General features: G+C 45.4%; 1 long non-coding RNA gene across 1 annotated transcript; it reads right to left on the bottom strand.

Annotated features, from left to right (window-relative positions):
- Nucleotides 1-5,074: 5,074 nt before the first annotated feature.
- Nucleotides 5,075-6,844, bottom strand: LOC111257565. Its single transcript, XR_002678067.1, has 4 exons — nt 6,732-6,844; nt 5,906-6,032; nt 5,370-5,471; nt 5,075-5,284 (listed from the first exon to the last, which is right to left on the bottom strand). It is a non-coding gene; the product is annotated as an uncharacterized LOC111257565 (long non-coding RNA).
- Between the last annotated feature and the right edge of the window lie 5,481 nt (nt 6,845-12,325).

Here is a 12,325-nt window from a genome sequence, read left to right as displayed (position 1 = left end):
AGCAGGCCACTGGCCGGGCTGCCACGCTCCTGCGCCGGCACGCACCGGCCGTCTCCACACAAGCTGTCGCATTGCCGCCTCCCGCCGATCGCCACTACACCGCGCTACCGCCTACAAGCCTAGGGTAGGATTTGTGTCGAGCCGTCGAGCGTCGGTCATGGGGAGATGGTGGAGTCAGATGGAGAGAGAGGCTGAGGGGCGGGCCGGGGTGGATAGGTGGGCTGGTCAATGGGTTGTTGGTCCATTTCAGATGGTGGTAGGCTGGGTGATTGAATAACCTGTATTCTTAACCTTTTCTCATTTTTTGAATATAGATATAGATGCAACATTATGTACTACATATACTTAATTTTTTGACAAAAATAATGCGTATTCAACTGAATACTCTTGAATTCAATGGGGCCTGCCCTTGGCCCCCTACAATTGAAGCAGTTCATGGCAACTAGGGTTTTATGAAGGTGGTTTTCTTCACACCCCCACTATTCACCCCCTGACTGTTTGAAGTCTAGTGGGCATTTTTCCCATATACACGCGCAAAACAACGTACTGCTACCAGGACAAAGGAGCAAACAAAGTTGAAGGAAATCAAGAATAGACTTAGGCGATGATAACGATGATGCTAATGCCCTGTTTGACTCGCCCGAGTGTTGTCCGCCTCGCCTGAGGGCTCGGCGGTGTCTTTTTCTTTTGACCGAGGGTATCTGTGTAAAATTCCGAGGACTTCTCTGTATTGAATCTGAGGATCCCGGTGCAGTTATTCTTCCAGTCTAAGGATCAGATCGTAAGTTTTTCCCAGACCGACTCTTTTAATTCGTTTTATATCGGCAGAAGCTTGGAAGTTTCATCTTAAATCGAGGAAAAATCGGAAAAATGTGAAATCACTTATGTTGGAATTCTTGTTCTGTTTGGGTTCTTACAAAATAAGTAATTTTGGAAGATGTACATAAAAATATTCAGAAGTGAATAACTCGCCTAATGCACTTGAACCGCCCCAAACGCAGCCTCTCTCTCTCTTTGCGCAAATTCTAAGTTGCAAGAATCTAAATGTGTACAAGCATGAATACAAGTGACCTCCTGCATGTGCCTGTCGTGTAGAAGCTAATCTCGGCGACGGAACCTACGAGCTCGACCCTGCACTGGAGGAAGAACTTGCTGTGGGACTTCATCATTTGGAGGGTGAGCCCGAGCTAGACCAAGACCCCAAGGAACCGCTAACTTTTCCTAAAGGCAAGCCCCGGTGCATGCTTCCCTGTTTTTAAATTACGTCATATGTTGATGCTTATGATTGTGCATTTACGTTTATAGGAGTTGAATGACACCTTAGATGCATAAACTTAGTATCTTGCTATGAACACTAGTTTTTGAAGTCGAGTAGTTGCAATGCTAAATAGGACTCGGTAAAAGTCGAGTGATTGCCTATCACTCGCAAGTTATAGGAGTTGTTTGTTTACTTATGTTACAACCCTAAGGACGACGGGTGGGGCAGGGCCTTGTGAACTATTTTGGTGGTCGATGGATTGCCCCGTCTGTCTAAATGAAATTGGTTTAGGTCGAAAGGTGATGGTGTTCGTGATCAAGTGTTTGAAAGTACTAATCTCATACCTAGTATGGGATGGGGAAGCCTAGTACCTGGTTGAACTGGGGTGTGGCTTTTACCCCTGCTGTCCCTGGAACGAGGTTCCCATTGTGCATCATATGGGTGCAAGTGCGGTCACAGTGCAGCAATAGGCCAGGACTGTGGAGCATTGCATGCCAAGGGAAGTTTGGACCTGACACGCGCCTAGGAATTGATGGGGACGGCTGACAAATGAAGCGACCCTTCGTGGTGTACGGATGTCGTGAGATTAGGTTCGCTATGCATGGTTAAGAATTTCGAATCGATTTGTCTGCCTCTCACAGTTTGGGACTGCTTGATCGCTATGTTACTGAGTAAGAATGAAAGATGATGGTGATCTAAACATTGTTACTTGCTTAATTGCTTGGAAACCATTGCTTGTTTAGTAGGGCTGCTAACCTAGAATGGTAAACAACAATAGAACTTGTGGCTAAAATGTTGAAAGTAAGGATCTACTGTAGTCGCTTTTGGCAAAACAAACCTCTCAGCCAAAAAAAACCTTGCATGTCTAGAAGTTGGTGGATTGGAACCACCCGTTGGGTCAGTCTTGCTGAATATTAGTTGCTCAGCCTTATTGTGGCTTAACTTTTCAGGTGATGTTAATAGTTTGGCTGCTAGCACCACTTGGCCGACCCAGCTCCCTCCAGGCTGGACAGACGAGTAGGATCCCTCCTCGGACGTTGAGGGCAGAGATTATTGATGTCATGATTGGCTTCTTCATTATATCATATATCGACGTTTAGCTTCTGCTTGTTTTCCTTCGTCTGGTCGAACCTTGCAAACTTGTTGAATTTTGAAAAACTCTAATGTAATAATTTGTTGAACTACGTTAATGTGATGGGAACGTTGTAATCTCTGTGCTACTCACCTTCGTGTGAACAATGCTTCTCGATCCTGTGTAAGTGGTTTATCGGATGAAATCCGACGGACGACCAAGTTGACTTGCTTAAAGTGCATGATCGCGTGTCAGGCGACTTAAGTGCATTTTAGTCAGGTTAATTTGGATGGTTCCGCCACACCAAGACAGTAGGCTGTAAATAGGTCTACAAAACTAAGGGCTTCACACAAAAAGAAGGGATTGACTATACTGAAACCTTCTCGCCTATCTCGAAAAAAGATTCATTTAGAATCGTTATGGCATTAGTAGCTCATTATGACCTTGAGCTGCATAAGATGGATGTTAAGACAGCATTCCTTAGCGGTGATTTGCATGAGAATGTGTACATGATGCAACCGGAAGGTTTGTTGTGGAAGGCAAGGAACAAATGTGATGCAAACTAAGGAAATTCATTTATGGGTTGAAACAAGCATCCATAAAATGATACCTTAAGCTTGATTAAGTAATTAAGAAACTTAGCTTCATTGAAAATAAAAAGGACAATTGCATGTATGTTAAGATCAAGGGCAGCAATATTATCATCCTAGTACTTTATGTGGATGACATCTTGTTAGCAAGTAGCGATAAGAATTTGCTACATGAGACAAAGGGTTTTCTCTCATCGAATTTTGACATAAAGGATCTTGGTGATGCCTCTTACGTTCAGGGCATTGAGATTCACCGAGACATGTCTAAAGGTGTGTTAGGACTGTCTCAAAGGGCTTATGTGGACAAGGTCCTTAAAAGATACAACATGCACCAAGGTTCAGGCACGGTTGCTCCAGTTGTTAAGGGAGATTAGTTCGGGTTATTCCAAAGTCCCAAGAATCAATCATGAACTAATTGGATGAAGTCGCTTCCTTATCCTTCAACTATTGGAAGCAACATGTATGTACAAGTGTGTACACGCCCTGACTTGGCCTTTAATACCGGGATGCTTGGCAGATATCAATCTGATCCAGTATTGGGTCACTGGAAAAGAGTTAAGAAAGCTTTGCGTTATATGCAGGGCACTAAGAATTACATGCTCACGTATAAGAGAACTGAGAATCTAGAAGTTATTGGCTATTTAGATGCTGATTTTGCGAGTTGTGTTGACACTAGAAGGTCAACATCAGGTTATGTCTTCACACTTGCAAATGGGGCAATATCGTGGAAAAGCTCCAAACAAACACTTATAGCAGCATCCACAATGCAATTTGAATTCGTGGCGTGTTATGAGGCCATGGGGCAAGCTGTGTGGCTTAAAAGTTTCATCCCAGAACTAAGAGTAGTGGACAACATAAATTGGTAAAAGATCAAATTGCACCTCGACCTTCCTTGGGAAATCTGCTAAGGGAGAGAGAAGATTGATGAGAGGTGGGAGGGACAAATATCTACTCAACAATCATTTAGCTGGTGGATCCAAACACGCCTAGCTAAAATTTAGCTAGCTAAAAAAAAAGAGGCACTAAAGTTTTAGCTAGCTAAACATTAGCTAAACATTAGATGGGAGGAGCCAAAAAGGGCCTTATCCATTTACCTCTGGTGTGGATGCATCCCTAATAAGATGTACAAACTCACGGATATACTATGGGTTCCCCATTGGTGATGGAATCCTAATTCAAATTGTTTGTTCAAAACTCTTCTTCTTTTATAGGCTCTCTTCCCCTCCACCCGGCGTCCTGTTTTACAACCTCTACGGTGCACTCCTTGCTGCCCTCTAATCAAGTGTCTTTGCATGATGCGATCACAAGACTATTTATTTCTTAATATCCTGTGTTCAACAAACATTGCTACATATAGGGCTCTGTCTCTCTCCTGTGTATGTACATTAGGAACCAATTGTGGTCGTGAATTGGATGCATTTTGATCACCTACGGTGAAATTAGCATAGCATATATTTAGACATGTTGTAGAGCCTATCATTATCCAAGACATCAAGTGAGGTATTATTCTACTTAGACTAGGGTGATATCAGCTAAGTCCATAATGTTGTCATTGTCTGTCTCTATAGCCCTGTGCGCATACCCCTATTTATAAATAATCCTCTGATAAAGCATGCCTAGCCTCGTCAAGCAAGGATTTGGAGCTATGCATGCGTTTGGATGGGTGTCGAGTTCACCTTGTAATCTGTGTTGGCAAGTTTCTTCTTGCTGCTGAGAGACAGCCAATTTGACTCGCCGGGTTCAGCAAGGTTTGGCCTGCATGTCTGGGCAAGGCGAGGCAAAGCTCGCTTGTCAACTGAATGGCCCCTAAGAATATGGGATCATATTATATAATAACACAATATATTAATATTATAACAATACCTGATAACTAGGTGGATATTTTATCATAGTCAATATTATGGGGCTTGTATGAATCATTCCTACGTAACCGATAACTATTTCATTGTGATCCACGTTTTCCTTGTTGAATGCAGCATCTCTTTCTACAAATTGTTTGCAAGGACATAAGAATGAAATAGAGGGTAGCGGAATATGATGCCAAATTCAGTAGTACAAATTGCTATCTATAAATACTGGTTAAGCTAATTGGATCATATTATAAAACAACAGAATAATCCTTTGCACATGTCATAACATTAAACATACCTGGAAATTGATGGATATGTTCGCATTGTCAGTGTTATGTTCATCAGGAACCATGTTTTCCATGTTTAATTCTTTGACCTTTCTTTCTTTTATATGATTCACGTTGCTTCTTATTTCTTTCATTTCTACATTGCTGCATATCAAGTCCTGCCCCCTCCCGCTTACATTCCCTAGGATATATGCCTTGTGGCCGTGAATTGGATGCATTTTGAGCATCTACAAGAAATCAGCATAGCATATAATCAGAGCTTGCACCGATCTACTTGAAAGGTCACCATACATTTGTGTATTCATTAGTTACCTCCATTGGTGGCGTTCCATAGGTCTTGGAATGGAGTTAGACGGCAATTCTTTTTCACCAGGTCCATCTATGATAGTCTGACAACCGCACATCAACCAATTGCTGCTATCAACCATCAATTGGAAAATTATTCTATATGAACACTATCGGATATACTGCTCCGAGGATAGCAATGGATATAGGAAAAATAGGCTCTGCTATGAATTTTGAAATTTAAAAAAATATGAAGCATTAGAACTAAAATTCAGGCAGATATCTGGGCACAGATTCAGGCACAAATGTTGGCTGTTGCTACTATATATTGATGCTGACAACCATCAATTGGATATAAAAAAGATGCTATCAGTTTCAGACATAAGAGATGCTCACAATTTAATCTCTAAAATTCATAACCACTTGTCCATTGAGATTCTTGTTTTAGCACAATATCAGTAAGACAGTTAAGGAAAGGTTTAAATACTTTGCTGGAGTTTTGTTTCTGCTTCTAGGATACTAAACTCATGGCATACAATAAATAATTGTACCTTAGGAACTACCTAATTGAATTTCACAGCCATCATTTGGATGTGAGTTGTGGAGGATCAGCTTTAGTTCTTCTCTCTTGTGTATATCGTTTACCCAGAAACTTTTCACGATGGTGCTACCTGAGACCTGTAGAACACACTTTGAAATAAACAATCATCTTATTGAGGTGTTAAAGTTCTACTGGTCATTATCATATCATCAGAAAACCAGCCAAAATCGTCTAGAGTTGTTGCTGCTATTTGCCTACCAGCAAACTCAACATGCCTATCTGAAAATTAGTGTTGTATACAGAACATACACAACAAAACTGAGCATGGCCATTACTGTTGAATCCTGATGCTTCTAGGATACTGAACAAATTCAGAACCACAAGAAGGAGTGGCATTTAACCACTAAGCATCAATTTAATTACTTGCTTAGCACCATTACATCCCAGTAAGTACTGTCCTAGCTTTTAAAAAGAAGTACCATATGTATTTTCTCAACATAAAACTGCTACTACATACATCAAGATTTTATTTCGATAGCAAGCGACACAGGTTGTCATACTGAACTATAATTTCAGAAGGACAAGTTCAAATAGATCCTTTGTCATTGTAGGATAAATAGTGTTACAAGTTCAATATAGAAGTCTGAAAACATGATGTAACTAAATTAAATGGTTACAATTAATGAACAAAAGTCATTGATAAAGACATGGTTTTGTAATTAGTACTCCAAGGAAGCACGATCTCAGATCTCTGAATGAGGCTACATAATTATTAATTATTTGAAGTTTAACGACTTAAGGAGAATATAGGACAATAATATCGAATACTTGTGAAGCTAAAAAAATACCTGTTTCTCAAGCTCTGCTGTCTGGGATTCAGTTGGCCTAAGCTTCTATTCCACTAGTCCTAGCTGAATTTGGAAAATAAACTATTGCTCCGAGTACAACAATGGTAAAAAAACAGTCCCCAAGATGCTATGAGTTCCTGAAATGAAAGAAGCAAGCATTAGGTCTAAGATTCAGGCACAGTATTGGCACAGATTCAGGCACAAATGCTGGCGGTTGCTACAATTGGTCACAACCATAAATTGGATATGTAAAGGATGTTATCAGTTTCAGACATCAATTGGCTGGAGTTTTGTTGCTGCTTGTAGTATACTGAACTCATGGCATATTGATTGAATAAAGACACAGCTTTTGCATGACACAGGGCTGTCCATCAGGTTTGCTAAAAAATGCAAGTGACATGAAGAATTGAGAATATATGTATGTCTGAGCCAATCAGTATTCAGAGTGCATTTTTTTTGGATAATTTAAGGAAGTAACAAGTCTGGATCATGGGCAGATATAAACCAAGGTAACCGGCATTGCTGAAGGGTTGAACATGGCCAATAGTTTCTGCTTCTAGCATACAGAAGTAACCAATTGATTGAATCATTTTTTTTTCGAGAATACCAATTGATTGAATCCTCCCAGCCTATTACTTCCCTGGACAAAACTGAATTCTTTTTTTTGAACGAACCGCACAAGATAGTGCGAGTTTCTATTGATATAGCAGGAAAAATACAAGACTATAGCCTTGGGAGGCCATAGGCAGGAAAAGAAAAGAAAGGAAAAAGAAACAGTTCGACTTGCCCGGTTGGATTGGGACGTCAACGCGGGTAACCACTCAACTCAAAACCACTAAACCCGACCGATTGAATTGAGACATCAACGCGGTTGCACCACTCTACTCAAACAGCAGCAGGTGGCACCTCCAACAATCTCGCGCTCATGTAGTCGCCGAACCTCCAGGCGTCAATAGGGAACCGAAAGACACAGACCGCACCGTACCAAGAAGCCCACCGCCATGTGGGACCCAACACCGTAGTGGCGCTGCAACACCACACTTCACCTGACGAGTGATACCACCTAATCCGGACCTCTCACAGGCTGCCTCGCAGTCGCTACCATGAAAACACAACACACGGGGGCCTCACCACATCCGCCGTAGGACTCTACCTCGCTCTCATCACCTTGAAGAAGACACCACGTGGGGGCCTCACTACGTCTGCCACAGTACTCCATGTCACGGATCCGTTTCTTTTGGCGCCGTCGGAATGGTGAGCAATGTTGCCTTGCTTCCTAAGGTCTCCATCAACAACCAAACCACTGCCGTAGGTCAACTTTTCCTCATTGTGTAGCCCGCGCACATAGCCTCCGCTGTCGTGCCAGCAAGCCAAGGAAGTCGCTTGCGCCATCTTTCAACGATGTACCGCACTGGAGTAGCCCAGCAAAGTTGAGCAACTTGCCGCAGTCCACTACCAGCCTAGTCATCCCACGATGTCTTGCTGCAAGCGCCGTCCTCCGACGTAATCCCACGCTGCAATAATAGCTGCCAAGCAATGCCTGCCGCCGCGGTTCGCTGCAAGTAGCCAACCCGACAGTCATGCGACGACCCCTGGTCGCCATCACAACTACGATCGCCCCCACGTGAGCTTAGCAACCCCCATCAAGCTTGCCATCCTGCACCATGCTGCCTTGCCACGCCGCCACCGGTAGCAGCCTTATATGACCATCGGCGTCACCAGCATTGCCATAAGCTGAGTTGGGTCTCTTAAAACGATGCCTCCAAGGAGGGCACAACGCCAATGGCACCGCCGTCGCTCGTCCATAATCTAGATAGGGTTTTCACCCAGAGAACCCCGTGCAGCAGGGAGACAACGCCAAAAAGGCGTCCCCCAATGGGGATAACGACGCCATAGGGCGCTGCCGCCATCACCACCAGCAAGATTGCCAGCAAAGGCTTTCGCCCAGAGCATCTCATCCCTAGTGCTGCATACACCCAGCCCGGCAATACCAGGACCATAGCCATAGAGGGCCCCCCGGGGCACCGCCGCCACCGTGCCTCCTCATCCGCTACCACTGCACGCCCACGGCCTGCTCTCGCCGCCATCCGCAGTGCCACAAGCTCCGCACTCGCATGCAGTCTGCACGTCGCGGCCGCCACCAAGACCGCGCGTGCTACTCTACCAGATCTACCACCCCCGGAGCCACCAGTCCCGTTGAGCTCGGCGGCACTCCGGTCAGCACGCCCCTCCACGCCCGCGCGCGGCCACCACCTGGGTGGCATGCCGACGCGCCGCTGCCGTCCGGTCGCCTCCGTCACTGTAGCCCAGCCCCGAGCGCCGCAGGGCCTCCTCTGCACCGCATTCTCCCTTGGCTTACCCCTCGGTCACGCACAGCTTGCCAAGCACGCGTGCCACCGTTGCCCCAGATCCGGTCGGGCCTCGCCCTGAATCAGGCGTGCGGCCTCCTTCTTAAAACCGCTGCTAGCCGCACCAAAGATGGCCGCTACTCCTTCTAGCCGCCGCATCAACCTGCCAACCGCTCCCGGGAGCTCCGACTCGCCCGACCATGGATACGTCTTGTGCGCCCACGCCGCTCCCCGCTTGATGCAGTTGCGCACGGCCAAGACCTGGCGAGATACCCCGCCACCGCCGTCCTAGGGGGCCGTGCGGATTTCCAGCGGCCCCCTCTAGCGGCGGCAAGGGGAGGGAAGGAGGGGAAGGGGTGGCAACGGCTAGGGTTGTGAGTCGCTGCCTGAGTCGCCTGAGCGGGAGGGCGACGCTGGCCAGCTTACTAAAAAAACTTGATAATTCACATTGTCTAGCGGCTAAATTACACATGAGTGCAAATAACGGTACCCTGCTGAAATAACTATAACGGTTTATAGCGATAGCTATAGTGGGAGATTTAAAACCTTGCAACCAAATATATGTGCATCTTCTCAACAATTTCAAAATGGCAAGTAGCAAGCTTCATGTTCTCAAATAATTCTAAACCGCAAGAAGGAGAGGTATTTTAACCACAATGGTACTTTCCTAGATGTTAAAAAGAAGTGCCAACTAATAAACTTCAGGACTTCAATTACATCAACTTTTAATTACAACAATTTGTAGTTTGAATGAATTAGAAGCCTAGCTAGGATAAAACTAACAGATTATATATTGACCTAAGCAAACAGGTGTAGGTTAGAAATTTCAGGGTAGCGTCCTGCATATCCAATCCTGCAGGGGATTGAGGAAAATAGCTGAACACAATTTAAAAGAATATCTAAAATAAACTGAATTCTTGTCAGATCTTTAGTACTGTTAGATATTGAACTAGCTGAACATATTAAAGTACTTAACATATAGAGATCGACAAAAAATAGCTGAAACTTTCCTTGCAACAACTTGATGCATGTGATTAGTGGCTACCGGCTAATAACCTAATGTTCAGTAAGCATCCAACAATTCGTACTTACTGAGAATGGTAGAGCAGCCGGGGGCGTTGATGCGGCGTCATGAGCTGCCGTTGCGGTCGACAAGTAAGAAATGCATTATATATGTAAGTGATCGGTCAGTAGATGAATGGGAGAAAAGCTAATGTGCAGAAATGATTTTTGGAACAAACGACACTAAACCTGATGTCTACCTCCTGGCGCCAGTAGGGATCTTGAAGCTGAGCAGGGAGTAACTACATGATCGTTACGGATCGAAGTCCATCCAGAATTAGTTACATGCGGGAAATAATTTTTCAGAACCACAATTAAGTACCAAGCATCAATGGCAGAATGATCGAGATACACTCACGTCGATCAGGTCGGGGTGTGTGTGATGGCGGCAGCCGCGCTGGCGATGATAGTGGCCGCGTGTCGACCTCGGGCGGCCACGGCAGTCTCGCTCGCTGCGTCCTGATGATGACGGTGATCGAGCCATAGCCCCTAGGCGTGAACGGAGTTAGTGAGGTGGTGAGCCCCCGGGGCAGACGATCGCAGGCGGTAATGATGGCGGCGTCGGCAGGGGCTGGCTCCCGCGTGGTGGCGAGCCCGGCCAACGATGGCTGGTAATAACGGAGCGGCGCACGGGTGGGAGCGGACGGCGAGGCGGAGCGGATAACAAGTGGACAGGCACGGCGACGAAACAGAGCGATGGGAGTCGAGGTCACCGATCCGTTTCTCTTGGAAGCACGCCGTTCGTGCTTGGCGGCGGTTCGATGCGGGCGAAGTTGGATCGCGAGGATGGCGGCTTCATTTACTGGGGTCTGGGGAATGGGGATGCGGCTTGCGGCGTGCCGTCGTGCGACCTGTGCGACGTGCGCGGAAGTGATAAGAGGACTGGTTCGGCTGGGCCGTTATTTGTTTCAACTTTCAACTGGGCTGCAATGAGTTACAAGTCTACCACACAAACAAGATTGGAAAACGGGCTCGTACAAGGCCCAGGACGCTGCCATCCGCACGGTCGCGGGTACCGCTGGCCCGAAAGAAAACCTTCATGGTTTGCGGCCACGGCGGCGGTGGCGGCGGCGACGGCGACGTCGGGCCCAAGAGTTCCAGCGGTCTGCAAGGCGTGGTCGAGAAGGCTAGCATCGGCTGGGATGGGCGTGGGCGGAGGTGGAGAGGCGGACCTCTAGCAGGGCTTGGGAGGAGCCGTCATGCCCGCCGGCGCCGCCGGCCGGGGGTGCGACGCGGTCGCGCTCAACGACGAGCTGGGTTTCTGGATGGTAACCTCTGATTTGGTGACGTCCTATTAGCTGCTCTAAGCGGATTGCGGTGATTAGTGGCTCTCTTTCTAGTCTCAATTGTTCTGTAAATTTGTTTATCTGAATGCTACTACTTCTCTATTACCGCTATATTTTGCTGAAAAATGTCCTGACATTGAGGAGAAAACACATGGCAACAGACCTAGGATGAGGCATAATGTGGTGACCATTGGTACCATTTTTGTGCAGCGGTGATGCCTTTTTGTTTTTGATGCAGAGGAACCCACATTAACGAGAAACAAACCACGATTCTAATATCATATTTGTTGATAAATAAGCGACAATGCTATATCTGTGTTAATGGTGCTAACCTCACATTCTTTTTTGTTCTATTTGGAATTGTTGTCGCTTTTCAAAAGTGTTTTCCTTTCTAATTTGGATGCAGTACTTTGAAACCTTTGCTTGCCATAAAAGTTAGAGTAGATCTAACTGGAATTAGTCAAAATTCTTTAAACCAACTATATTTCACAGAGCAGCATAACTACTGCAGATTGCCACTTTGTGCAATGTGACTGCATTCTTCCCTTATAGAAAAGCCAAACAACTTCCCAGACCGAACTGATGCAAACTACTAATCAATCAGTTCCATATTCTAGTTGTTAATGGGCTAATTACCTGTCTGAGGTTCCAATTAATGGTTCATACTTTCGAGACTAGCAATTGAGAGCAGATGGAGTTAATTTACAAAGGAACTAGGTGAACACTAGAGATAATTTACAAAGGAACATACTCCCTCCATTCCAAAATAAGTGTTGTTTTAGCTTTCAAATTTTGTCCTGCAAAGAGTGTTCTTTTAACTCCTAGTGAATCGCATCTAATTAAAGCAATACCCACATCAATAAAAAAGAGGGTATGGAGAAGTGTGTGGAGCCAATCA

This window comes from Setaria italica, chromosome VI (assembly GCF_000263155.2).
Source record: "Setaria italica strain Yugu1 chromosome VI, Setaria_italica_v2.0, whole genome shotgun sequence".
Classification (NCBI taxonomy): domain Eukaryota; kingdom Viridiplantae; phylum Streptophyta; class Magnoliopsida; order Poales; family Poaceae; genus Setaria; species Setaria italica.
Note: the sequence above shows the minus strand (reverse complement) of the source record. Positions and strands in the feature narration are given on the sequence as shown.